Source organism: Numida meleagris, chromosome 2 (assembly GCF_002078875.1).
Source record: "Numida meleagris isolate 19003 breed g44 Domestic line chromosome 2, NumMel1.0, whole genome shotgun sequence".
In the NCBI taxonomy this organism is placed as follows: Eukaryota; Metazoa; Chordata; class Aves; order Galliformes; family Numididae; genus Numida; species Numida meleagris.
Window position 1 is genome coordinate 135,800,660 of NC_034410.1, and position 13,656 is coordinate 135,814,315.

The 13,656-nt window shown below is 41.6% G+C and overlaps 1 long non-coding RNA gene across 18 annotated transcripts in view; it reads left to right on the forward strand.

The window, feature by feature from the left end:
- LOC110393262 overlaps positions 1–13,656 on the forward strand; it is a 98,514-nt gene that overhangs the window by 69,624 nt on the left and 15,234 nt on the right. For 17 of the 18 annotated variants that reach the window (XR_002434915.1, XR_002434916.1, XR_002434917.1 and 14 more), the window contains 4 exons: positions 8,681–8,775; positions 10,050–10,127; positions 12,009–12,108; positions 13,478–13,561. This is a non-coding gene — a long non-coding RNA (uncharacterized LOC110393262). Of the gene's footprint in view, positions 1–8,680; positions 8,776–10,049; positions 10,128–10,572; positions 10,652–12,008; positions 12,109–13,477; positions 13,562–13,656 lie in introns of all 18 variants that reach the window. The other variant, XR_002434929.1, reaches the window with a different exon arrangement.

Below are 13,656 nucleotides of genomic sequence, written 5' to 3' on the forward strand. Positions count from 1 at the left end.
TGCTTAGATTTTAGTGAAGTCTTTGACACCATCTCCCACAGGGGCAGTCCTGTTTAATAATTTTATTGATGATCTAAACAAGGGGATTGATTTGCAGATGACACCATGTTGGGAGGAAGTGTTGATATGCCTGAGGGAAGGAAGGACCTACAAAGTGATCTAGACAGGCTGGATTGATGGGCTGAGGACAGTTATATGAGGTTCAACAAGACCAAGTTCCTGATCTTGCACTTTGGTCACAACAACCCCAGGCAAAGCCATGGGGCAGAAAAGGATCCAGGGGTGGTTAGTTGACTGAACATGAGCTAGCAGTGTGCTCAGGTGGCCAAGAAGACCAACAGCATCCTGGCTTGTATCAGAAATAATGTAGTCACCAGAACTAGGGAGGTGATCATCCCTCTGTACTCAGCTCTGGTGAGGCTGAACCTCCATTACTGTGTTCAGTTTTGGACCCCTCCCTACAAGAAAGACATTGAGGCTCTGGGGCATGTCCAGAGAAGAACAACAAAGCTGTGAAGGATCTGGAGCACAAGTTTTATGGGGAGTTGCTGGGGGAGCTGAGATTGTTCAGGCAGGAGAAGAGGGTGCTCAGGGGAGACCTTATTGCTCTCTACAACTCCCTGAAAGGAGGCTGTGGCAAGATGGGGGTTGGCCTTTTCTCCCAGGTAACAGCGATAGGATGAGAGAAATGGCCTCAAGTTGTGCCAGGGGAGGTTCAGATTAGATCTTAGGAAAAATTTCTTCTCATAAAGGGTGGTGAGGCACTGGAACAGGCTGCCCAGGGGGGTGGTGGAGTCACTGTCCCTGGAGGTGTTCAAGAAACAGGGAGATGTGGCACTTAGGGTTATGGTTTAGTGGTATGCTGTTGCTGGGTTGATAGCTGGACTAGATGATCTTAGAGGTCTTTTCCAATTGTAATGATTCTATGATTCTCTGATGGTCTCCACAGTCAGTTTCAGAGACTCTGTAGTGTCCTTTCCATTACCTACAAAAGTCCTGTTCTGTTTCTATTATTTCTACAACTTTGCATTTTGCAGATAGCATTTCTGGTGAAGTCTCTGGCTGAGAGAAGTACTAGGAATATTTGAGACAAAACAAAACAAAATAGAATAAGCAGATAACTCAAGAATGGAATAATAGTAGACAACATTTAAGGAATATTGGCAATTCTTGCTGCTGGCTACAGACTATTAATACTGAAGAAGCCAGGGCCAGACTTCTGTCCTACATGTGAACCCTTCCCTGGGTCAGACATCACTACTCTTCAGTTCATGACTGTGACCCTCTGACTCCTTGTGGCTGGGACCCTATTTAAATCCATCAGCTGGCACTTTTGCCCCTTGGTTGATTCCCAGATTTGTGTGCTGTTGTCACATACCAGGCCAGCTGCTTTCCTGGGTCTTTTCAGGGACCAAATGCTCCATTGCAGTGGGACATATTTAGAAGGGCAGGGTTACTGGAATGCCAGTTGGGCTCATGGGGACCTCAGTGGGAACTGGGCTCCATCTCTGATGTATAGGAAAACACAAGGTTGCTTCAAGGGCACTGGGCTGGTGTCCAAAAAGAAACAAGGTCAGGAGTGAAAAAGGGAAAGGGAGCAGTAAATATTTTTGGCTGGTGCTGATGTCAGGCTCACCAGCCTATTCTTGTCACCACCCAACCCTCTTTTTTCCATGGGGGTACAATATTAGCTGTCTCCTCTTCTATTTCCCTGGTGTTCCTAGACATGTTAAAAATGAACATCTACATACCAGGGACCACTTTAGCCAGCTTTAGTGGGACCCTAGAGTGATGCTTATTTGAGCTTTTGCTTTAACATATTTGTCTCTAGAAAATACTGCCTAGTATACTCTGCTGCTACTAATGGCCTGGAAAATCTGTTATCTTTCTTCTAAGATGACTGATTAATTTTGCTCTTTCCAGGTACAAACAGGTATTTATTAAACATATCTCATCCTCAGCAGTATTAATAATGCTACAGTCTTTGTGTACTAATAGGCTTATGTCATCTTCAGGATTTCATTACCAACGCACTTAATGTACTCGTTCCTAATCCTGCCAAACATAGCACTATCTGTAATAGCTTTAGCTTTGTGTAGGAGTGTATATGCAAGTGTATGGGTTGCCTTTTCCACTTTGCTTGCTGTATACTGCTTTTGAATGTCTGTGTTCATCTCCCAACCTTCTTTTTTCTTGATTGTAGAATTGCACCACTTTGGGAATTCACAAAAGTCCTTCTGTCAAAAAATTTCCATTCATTTTTGACCAGCTACATTTTCATCCCCAATCCAACCCTCTCAGAAGTTTTAGTTCATCAGCCTTTTTAAATCTAGCTGTTATACACAGAGACTGTTTTTTGACTGCTGGTAAGCACTAGTCCTGCAGCAACTGTCAAGTTCTTTGTTAATGACAAGTCTTTACCCATTATGGTGTGAAGTGCAATAGTACTACCTGTCTGTTACAGATTCTGCAATTTGGCTATTCATTCAAAATAATTAACAACAAAATATTAACTAATCAAGTGCCATAGCTTCCTGTGGCTTTTTCTTCTCCATTGATTTTAGAAGACCTTATGGCTTAGAATGGAATAAATCAACCTTCTGTGAAAGTGAAAAGGCAGAGTTAATCCATTTGATCAGTTATTCACAAGTGAATTTTAAAGATGCCATTCAGAATCACATCTGGCAGTGACAGAGGCTCTTTCCTCCAGTGCTTTTGCTGAGTTCTTCATCCTAAAATATTTATTAACTGAGCTGTTAGCCCAGACCTATGTGTATCAGAGATGTAGACAGCAGCAAGTGCCTCTACGGTGAGCCAGGGAGCTGCTGCAAGGACTGATAAATGGGGAAACAAAGCTGGAATATTTTTACATCAACTAGTGCAGATACTATTTGGGAATTGAAATCAATCTATCTCCCATTTGTACAAATACAGCTATGTTTGTAGCTTTGAGATGCTTTTTGTCATTAGGCCTTTTGCTTTCAAGATTACAGTAGCAATGATAAATAGACACAGTTTGAAGCATGCAAAGACTGCTGAGCTTTCTAGAGACTAATGCAGATAAATGGCATCCTTTCCAGGCTGCCTTTATGGTCCAAAACCAGACACACAGGACATTCCCGAGTCACTTACATTTTATTGCTTCAGCTGAGATAATTCACATGATCTGTCTCTTTTATTTGTCCTCCCATCCTAGAAGCCACCTGGCTTCTTCATCTTCTGTTTCACAAGCATTTACAGTACAGATGGTAGTCAAAGTTTACTGAGAGAAGCCAGATAAGGGACAGATGTGCATTTAATTGAAAATAAAGGCTTCCTGTTTGTTAGCAATAAATCAGTGAGTAACACAGCCACGAGCACATACCTCTGGTCCACCTACTCTTTGTTAAAACTGTAAATTAGCATTTCCATAGCTCTTCAGATTGCTCCATCTCACCCAGCTTACAGCGAATAACCTCCTCAAGCTGTTTCACGAATGGGAAGTGTGACATACAGAAAATTTAATGGCCCAAGCCTAAGGAGGCGTTACAGTGCACAACAAACTTGCACAGTACATAGGCATTTAGCTTCATCCAGCATACAATATTGCTAGCTGTCACCATGAGCTGGTACCTGTGCCCTGGCCCTCCCTTGTTGTGAGGGTCTCTGTAGAGGCAGGACCATGACTTTTGCTGCCTCTCAGACTGCATGCTTGAGAGGTTGCTGGTGGGGGGGTAAAAAATAAACATCAAGAACGATATGGGATTGAGAGTGAAGATGCTTTGAAGGTAGAGTGGCTAAGGGAAAGATGAGAGAATATTGAATATGAGAGCAGGCTTACCAGGAAAGAGAAGCACAGAATTAGAAAAGGCTGTTGTATGTAGAAGGAAGATAAGACTGGGCTATTGGGTGTGGGAAGAGTTTCGGAATAAACTGGGTCTCCTGCAATGGAAGGTAGCTCGAAGCTATAAGGCAGGGGAGGTATTAGAGTGTCAGCCTGTGTCAGAGGAGATAGTCTCCATACATCTGAACCATTTGCCATCCGGTGGCTGAGTATGAAATCTGACAACTGATGCACAGTAGCTGCAGCCCCAACCCAACTGCGTGTGGCTGGGCTGAATGCAAATGTCTGATGCCTACCACCAGCAGCAAAACTGTTAACTTCCATAGACTCATCCATGATAAGTCCTTTAAATCCCCACAACCCTCAATATCCTGTCTGAAACAACTTTCCAAAGAGAGAGGTGCTTCTGAGATGAAAACACAAGACAAGGGATACAGCTATACAGCAGAGGTTTGGGAAGGCAGGTATGTGAACAGTAGTCGAGGAAGATTATTCTTGTAGAAAAGCTAGTGAACTCATCCCAATGAAGCATAGTAAATCCAAATGTCATTCTCAGACTTCCTGGTATGATTGTGAGCAAATAATCAAGCATCTCTTGGCCAAGTGTAGGAAATAACTTAAGTCAAGCTTGATATTAAGCATATAGCAATGGGAAAAACTTAATATGATATAAATATACTTCAAGACTTTTAAAAAAAAGTATTTTTAGGAAAAAAATTACAACTATTTTCTATTTTCTGTGGATGCTGACTGCCTAGGAAAGACTCTATTTGGAATTCCCATGACTGAAAACAGCTTTCAGTCCAACCACAAATTTTTTCACTGTTTCTTTTCAGCTTAAAACCAAAAAGCCTAACTCAGAAAATCTTTTGCAGTATCTCTTGCATGTGCTTTTTCATTTTTGCTGCTTGGCAGATAGGAGTCTCCTTGACCACAGAGTAGCACCTGATCTGCACAGAGGTGTTTCCTTCACACACTGTCCTGGGATGCCATGTAACTCCCCGGCAACTGCAGCCCTTTTGGGAGCCGAGCACAGGGAGAGCAGTGAGCAAAGAGCACAGGGAATACAGGGAGAACTCACTCCCACAGTGTGCTCAAGTTTAATATTTGTGTTTAGCACAAAAAAAAAAAAAATCAAAATCAAAAAACAACCCCCAGAAACATTTTCCCCTGAGAAGTCATTTTTATAAAAAGCTCCCCATCAAAGCCTGGTAAGCTGCCTCTTCCTCTCATTTCAAACCACCCCCAAAGCAAGCTTTTTCTCAAGAGTATTTATTTCTGCCTCCAAATAATGACTTGGAAAGCAGTGAACTGTTGACATTGCCACTAACTCATTAATGTCTTGTTTGGGGACAAAAGGCAGATCCCTATGCAGGTGAAGTGGCACCTGTCCTGCATGAATAGGCAGAGGTCCTTATCCAGCTCCTACAAGATAAATGAGACCCTTACCCCTGACTTCTATCCTACAAAGAGGCTTTAAACTGATAGAAGTGTAACTATCCTAATTTAAATGAGTCAGCTACAAGAAAAAGGCATTTATGTATGTTCATTTGTGCCTACACTGGATATATCACTCTTTTAACTATTTTAATTTAAAAGCATGGTGCCATCCACAGCTCCAGTTGTTGAAGTTATTGTTAGAAGAGTGCAGAGCCCTGCCATCTCTGTTCATAACCTGCTTTTATCTTGCTTACATTTTGTCTCAGAGTCTGGACTCTGTCTTGCATTCATACAGTATCTAGCACAGCACATCAGACATGGATTTTAAACCTATGATAATATACATGTTAGATTAAAATAATGGGATTCATGGCTCATACTCCCTGAGTCACAGCTCTCCGCTGCAGGGATTGTGATTGTTTCACCTCTGCTGTTCTGCCTGGGCACTTGAGGCTTCACATAACCATGCTTTGAAGTTCTTCTTACAAGTTCACAATTTACTGTTTGAAATGTCTGATGTAATGCTATCTAATCCTTTCCAGGGCTTCAGGGAAGACAAGCTTTCAATTTGGTGAAAAATGTATTTCTGTAAGGCGATTAGAATAAAATGAAATAGAAACCACTTGTGCAGTGATTGTTGCAAGGCAGCATGATAAAGGCCTCCCTTTGAATGAAGCAGAGACCAGCTCCTGCCCTGCTAAAAGCAATGGAAGGTTTCCTGACAGCCTCCATAAGCTCCAGATCAAACTACAGCTTCCATTCAGGACGTTTTTTTATTTGTTTTTAATAAGGTTGATGTTCAGGAAGAGGTCAAATGTAAAACATAGGACCTGTTTTATAGGATCCTTGAATCCCTCTTTTTTTTTTTTTTTTTTTTAAAGTGGCCATATAGGTTAGAAACCATACTTGGAGGACCCAAGTAATCTTACACCTGGTAGCAATCACTACTCTGCATTATGCACTTCTTTCCTAACATCTTATGTGAGCAGATGGGGTCTTTCCTCCAAGGGTGCATTTTATTCATGTTCTTGAATTGAAGTTATCACTGTGATCTTAAACCATTTTTATTAGAGAGCCTGTTTTCAATCAAGAGAGAAGGGGGGCTTGCAATGAAGAAAAAACACTGGTGGGTAGAATGAACCACTACAGAGACAAAAATAAACAAAAAGGAATTTTCTCAATGCCCTATTTCATCTTCGTTTTTTCTTTTTATTAAATAAAACATACCAAATAATTTAGCATAATAGTGTTTTTATAAGTACTATCATTAAAGTAGAAGCTTGTTTAGAACTGAAAAATAAATTGGTCTTCCTTGCTTGCTTGCTCACTCTTTCTTTTCTTTAGAATTTCTTTCATAATCAGAAAGGAAACAATCCCATATGGAGGAAATTTAGTCTCTTAAGTCTCAAACTGTCCTAATATTTTAAAGAAAGGTCCTGTTTTGCTCCCTCATTTTCTTTGTCCTTGAGTGTATGACTAAATGGTACTAGTAAATAAGAAAAGAAAACTCTATGCTAATTTTATGTGCCCAATCTTTAAAAAATAAAGATTGATGCAGCCTTTGAAGGGTAACAGTTGTAATTATACACTGTTACAGTGGCAGTTCATGGAGAGCTTAAGTGGGAGCTGGAACTGAATGATGCAGCTCAGGTTTTGCCTAAATTAGGGGAAGCATATGAAGACTGTGATTACAAGGTCTGTGTAACAGAAGGGGGTAGTAGGAGATATTTGCCATTGCAGCTACTTTCTCTATTCTTCTGCCAGTACAGGCACAAGGGCTGGAGAGGTAGCTACCATTCACACAGCCTAGAGGTGGTAGCACTGATGATTAAGACATGATTAAGCCAATGCACCCAACCGTGGTGCCCCGCCATTCACACTGTTGCCTTGGCCACAAGAGCCACCTCTCCTGTAAACTACAGAAATCTGTCCAGCATAATTCATCACTAGTGACTGGACAGAGCCAGAATCTGAGATTAAGTTGCACCAACTCTAGCTGGCCGAGCCCAGATTAGGTTTCAGGTGTTGAAACACTGACAGCAGATGAAACACACCCTGGGTGCCTCTCTTGGCTGCCATCACCTTTTGTGGCAAAAACTGGCAAATCACTGGAAGATTACTGAATCATGAAGTCAAACAGAATTTACCACTGGCTTGGGTTAGAACACCGTGCTTACATCATTTAGGAGCAACTTTGTGCATAGTTTGGCCTTGCAGTCTGCACTGGCAGTGGGAGAGAGAGGTGGGACGGCTGCCACAGTTGGGGGTGGTAGTTGCTGACGCAGGCTGAGCTGGATCCTACTGTGCTTGTAAGTCAACTTCCTTAACCACTTTCTTTAGGGTAAATGTACCATGACCCCAGTAGTTGTATTTTTAGCAAGCTGAGTTATAGCATGGGCGGAACATAAACTCAGCCATTTCTCCAAGCTCCCCAAGTCAGCTTGACTTGATCCTTGCCCTTAGATTCCTACAGTCGCAACAGATCTTAAAACTGGATGCAAATGCGTTCTATTGAATCCTAGTGAAATGCTAGAGCCAGCTGGAATGGATAAAATCAAGTTAAGCTTTTTAAAAACATCCTACACCACATCACATCCTTTCCAGGGAAACTGTGCAAACATGGTAGCAGAAATGATTTTTTAAAAAATAAATAAATTGAAAAACACCATGCCAGTACTCTGGGAAAAGCAGAGTGGATGAACTCCAAGAGATTTGTGTGGTCACTTGCTGTCTGTGTACAGAACATATCTCTCATGCTTCAAGGAAAGTTAAATTATGTCCGTTCCTACTTACACAGACTCAAAAGGCCAGAGGAACTGGCTCTGTGTTAGCCCAGCTGGTCCAGGGGAGAAGGTCACCCTCGTACAGTAAAGTCACATCTTCCAGCCTCATGCCGGGAAGCTCCAGATCTTGGTGGCAGGAATAATAATGCAAATAATTTCATCACTATGGAAAGGAGAGTGAAACAGATCGAACTGTTCCCAACCCCAAATTTTATCAAAATGTCAGGTTTTTTTTACATGTACGTTTGCAAAGTTTTATTATAGTTGTGACTGCAAAGAGTAACCTTTTCTCTTTTGACTTATAGAGCCTGGGATTTCTGTAACTTAAATTCAAATTTTTGAAAGTCAGGAAATCTTTGATTAAAACTTCCTTTGTATTCTTTTGTATACCTGGCAGAAATGGTTCAATCTACTTGCATGAACCACATCACAGTCAGGCCAAGGCCTATCATGTTGACTTTCTAAATAATTATCCCCCAACCCTTTATTTTTTTTCTAAAGGAATATAGTCTCTCACTATATAGGCTAAAATTAGCAACAACTTCAATATTCATTCCCGCAATACAGCGACACTTCTAACTTTTTTAAGAAAGTCGCATTTAAAAATAATTTGTATGCCTCTTTTAACATGCAGATTTCAGCTGAAAGTCAAAGAAACCCAAAGATAGAAGCAGAAATACCGTGAGAAAAAATGAACCCGTAGTTTTCAAGCCGAGTGTGATACAAGAGGTAAGGGAACTGACTTTGACGTGATTAACTGCTAGGCCTGTTTGCCAAAAACTGAAACGTCTCCCATCATTATCTTACACTCCCCCTTACGCAGATTGCTGAACCAGATCCACAGATGATATCAGCTGGTGGGTGCAGGTACATTCATGCGAGTAGTGTTACAGTGATTTAAGCTAGATGACAATCAGCCTCACCAGTTTCAGGAAGTGAGTTTTATTATTCATTTGATTGAAAGGTATTTTCCAATTGTTGCAAAGTGGGAAATGTGTTTCGAATTCATCATTTTTTTAAGCCTCACACACATTGTTTGGCAAATAAGGATTGTTTTGGTTGTCTGGGACTCGTCCTTTGCATCCTCCCAAATGTGAGATTTTCCTCTTTTCTCTAATGGGCCATTCTGGTCCAGCTAAACACACAGTGGCCAGCTTTGCAAAGCAATAAGCCTTCTTTAGAATGAGGCCTTTGGTTTCATCTCTAATCTTTGTGGAAAAACTGGACATTACAGTAGAAGGATTATGCTAAATTGCTTTCTGCCACTGAAGAGCTGGACAAAGCAGCAGTTCAAGGCATGGAATGAGTATTCTGAAATAAGCACTTTGTCACTGAATTCACTACCAAGAAATTAACCTAAATGATTTCAATATACAAGTGTTTGTAATTTGCATCTAAGCCTTACACCTTACAGAGACTTCCTTGTTTGCTGTTACTGTAGTCAGTGTTTGCTCACAGGCTGCTTAAAATCAAGCAGCGAGGTCAAGCTGGGACCCGATCCAAAGCGGACTGCCTTGCCTTGTCTGCATAACCTCCCAGGGCTCATTGCTCTTCAGAGGACTTGAATGGTGCAAGACTGAGTCTGAAATTTGTTACTGCAAGGCAGGTTTCCTCCATTACTTGGGAATATCTGATCAAACCAGAGACCTTCATGCGAATACTACTGTCACTCCTGTCCTACACTGAATTGCTCTCTGAAGAAGACTGCCTTTCTCTCTCTCTCTTACTCAACAGATATTTTACAAAGGATCTATCATTTTTCCTTAAGACACAAATTCACATCACCTTTGGATGATCAAATCTAAATTATTCTGGGTGCATATGAGTTACAAGAGGTAACCTCCATGTGCACAGCTTTCACACTGGTATCTTCTTTCTACACATTCTGTATCAGATATTAACCAGTCTCCTCCTCCTTTCTTCCCCCACTCTTAGCCATCAGATCTTTTTGCACATTGATATCACTCTCATGTGATTTTGTTACCTTTCCATTTTCCATTCAGAACAATGTAATCTCCAAACAGAAAAACTCCATGGCAAGATAAGATGCTCATCAACAGGACCACCTACTCCTGTCCCAGGTAAAGGAATCATCCAAGGCTATTGTAAATGCAAATGTACACAGGACTTAGGGTGCTGTCCATAGTTTTGCAGCATTAGATCATAGAATCATAGAATCATAGAATCATAGAATCATAGAATCATAGAATCATAGAATCACAGAATCATAGAATCATAGAATCATAGAATGGCCTGGGCTGAAAAGGACCTGAAAGATCATCTAGTTTCAACTCCCTTGCCATGGGCATGGTTGCCAACCGCTCAACCATTAGATAATGTGGTCTTTGTACATGTGCAATTGGTTGCAGCCATTAGTCTTCTCCATTTCTCTTTCAGACTGAGGATATTTCTGCCCCAGCAGCAAAACTGAACCTGCAAAAAAGTCCTCTTGTTTTCATTCCTGTCAGAACCACAATATTCAAATTAAAAAAAACCTCAATTTTTGATTTTGTATCTCACACTCAGGAGAAAACAACTATGCATGGGAAGGGACAAAACAAAAAACCTCTGCATTTATTAACCCCAAAGTCTTCAAGAAATAAAGGTATGATTTAAAAATGCCTGTGTATAAGTCTATCCCCAGTGTCCAACAGTGTTCAACAGCTGTACCCATGTGACTCATTTCAAGCTGTTGGTGCACTTCAGTACACAGGAATATTTATCCATACAAAAATAATAGCGTTTTACAGAAATGGCCCAATGTTACTCCATTTGGGTCATGAACCCATTGAAGGTCATGAGAGCATTCAAAAGTGTCACAAAGCTTTAGACAGCAGAAGTCAGCAGCAGCTCAGTTCTTCCAGAGAGGTAAGTGAAAATAGGCTGTAAATATTGGCTGTCAGAGAATGTGCTGGCAAGGGAATTGCCTCCCCCTCTAATTGCCATCAGTGCTGAGCTATGGCAGGACAGGGAAAGGAGCACATACACATTCAACCAACCAGCACTGACAGCCTCTCTTTGCCCTGAAAGGATGGAGCTGTAGAGGGCTTGGGACAGGAAGGTCACATGTACAAAGATGAACCAGAAGGGAAACGTGCTTTGTAAATGTTTGAGAAACCCCAGCACAGCAGGCACTTCTGCCTTAGAAGAGGTGAAGGAAAGCAGTGCTTCCACTGCTGGGTAGGGTCTGCCTTGGGTCTCGGTGTTTTGTAACACCACCTTGTCCATAGGATTCAACAACTTCTTCCATTTTGTTTATTGTTTTTCTGCTTCCTGCCTTGTTTCATTTCATCAGCTTGAGGGTCGCTGCAATCTTTTCATCTAATCACTCTACAAATGATTTAGCTGTCTCACATATTTCCTTTTTTCCCCTTTGTTCCTGTACTCTACAAGCCTTGAAGGACTCAGTTCCGGTGTGAAAGGTTTAAGGCTCCAGACAGTTGTGAAACTACTTTGGCAAATTAGCATCATTGGTTGAGATTAGTCTTGTAGTTGTTATGTGACATCTGAAGACAAAAACCTGTAAATCTTTCTGTAATGCTCGGCCAATAGCTTCAATATGTAATAAATACTGGTATTCTGTAAAACATTGCAATCCATTTTATCATCTTTTCTAAACAGAAAGAGCAAAGTCAGGAAATTCATTGCTGAGGAGTTGTACTTCTCTTTGAACCTACTTGATACTAAACATTTGGGGAGTTAAAGCAGCCAGGTTTCAATGTAAACAGGCAAATGACTGAATCAAATGCACAAAGTGAACTATTCATTTTTCCTTATGTGTTGAGTGAGCTCTTATGATAATGGGATAATAATGCTTTGTAATCATCTAGTGCTTTCCAGCTGAAGAAATACAGTAAAGCTTTAATCTTCATAGTGCCACTATTTAAATGTTATCTGTCTTACCTGCCTATTCTCTCTTAGGCTATAAACATTCTCTCTCCCACCTGCCTGTCCTCTTTTAGGCCACAGAGCCATGCCCTCCTGGTGTACCAGCATAAAGCTTACCAACCCCAGAGACAACCACCTCCTCAGCCAATATTACTACTTCCTCTGCTACGTCAGGTAAGTGGTTCTTTGTTTATTCCCAAACCGCATTTAGTGAAATCAGGACTAGCTTACACTGGCCTTTATATAAAACACTTTTACCAAGCAAGCTCACTTTGATTAGAATAATTAAGGCAGAGACTCCATGACCTATTCAGTCCCTGCATCTGAGGAGGTGATGTACTTGATTATATGTGTAGTAAGGAGTGGAGAGGATGCTTGGGGATGCAACTGCTGCAGGCATTACAGCTGGAACTGGAAAAGAATATATGTAAATTACATTATTAGCATGCTGCCATCAATTCTCCCACCTACTTTTCCAGTTTTTATTGCCTGTTATTCTATTTAATCTTTAAAATTTTGGATTGCCCGCCATGCTGCATGCTCCTCCAGCCTGCTATATCATCTCTTTAAAACTCACCTCTGCTAAGATGCTCAGAAGTAGCGGATGGTCTGTGCTCTCTGCTGGATGCTCAGATGTAAAGCAGCATCTCTACATCTCTTTTCCTTCCTCGTCACCCAGACAGAGTGGTAATTCCACAGCTCTTCATGCTGTGTGGATGAAACCTGGAACTGCATGGCCCCAATCAGATGGATATCCCCAAAATACAGCAAAAGAGCAGGATCATCAGCTGAAGACATAAGTGGCTCCCCCAACTCATTCTTGAAAACTGCCTCACAGATGGGGAAGGAACTTGTATCTTTTGTCTCGGTTATTTGCTGTAACTGCATACTCCTCCTTCCTAACATCCTTCGCAAAACATGCTGACATCAATTAACCTTTTCATTGCATTCAGCCTTTGCTTTTGCCTTTATGGCAATGGGAATTCTGCTGTCCCAACAGTCCTCAGGGATTGTTGCTAGACCCCAAAAAGATAGTGAAATTTTAAATTTTAAGAGGTAAAATCAGAGGAGAGAGAACAAAAGGAATAGAAAGTACAATTTCACAAGCCAGAAATTGCATCTTATACCTGTAGAGTAGAAGGATGTTACTGACTGCATTGGTAGGAAACCTCCAAAGGTCTGCCCAATGGTCAGACTGGGATATGGAGGATGGCATATACAGACAATAACTCATTTGCAGGACAGGATTTGCCATGAGGAATAGTTGCCAAGGGGCTGACTTTTCCAGAAGCGATGCCTTGTACCAATGGAATGGTTGCACTTGCTTTGGTTGGGCTCTGCTGTGAACCAGCATGATCAGAGTCCAGAGGCACTGTCTTCACTTCGGGGCATGAAAATGGGTGTAATTGCAGAAACAAAATGCCTACAACCATCCCACTTTCAAAACTTGGAGTGCAACCCCAAACAACGGTCCATTAATCAAAGTCTCCCCAGATTGGAGTGCTTTGCACTCACACATCCTTTTTTTATTATTATTTTGGAGGAGGAGTCCGTCTTGTTCAATGAACTTCTCATGTTGGAGTGGACTGAAGCAGAGCAGAGCCAATCTGGCGACGTCACCGCAGTTGTAAGCAGAGCTCCCTCTCACCCCTCCCTGACTGCCTCAGTCGTGCACAGGGACGCCCGTGGCAGTGGCTGTGAGCTGCGCTGCCCCCTGTCATC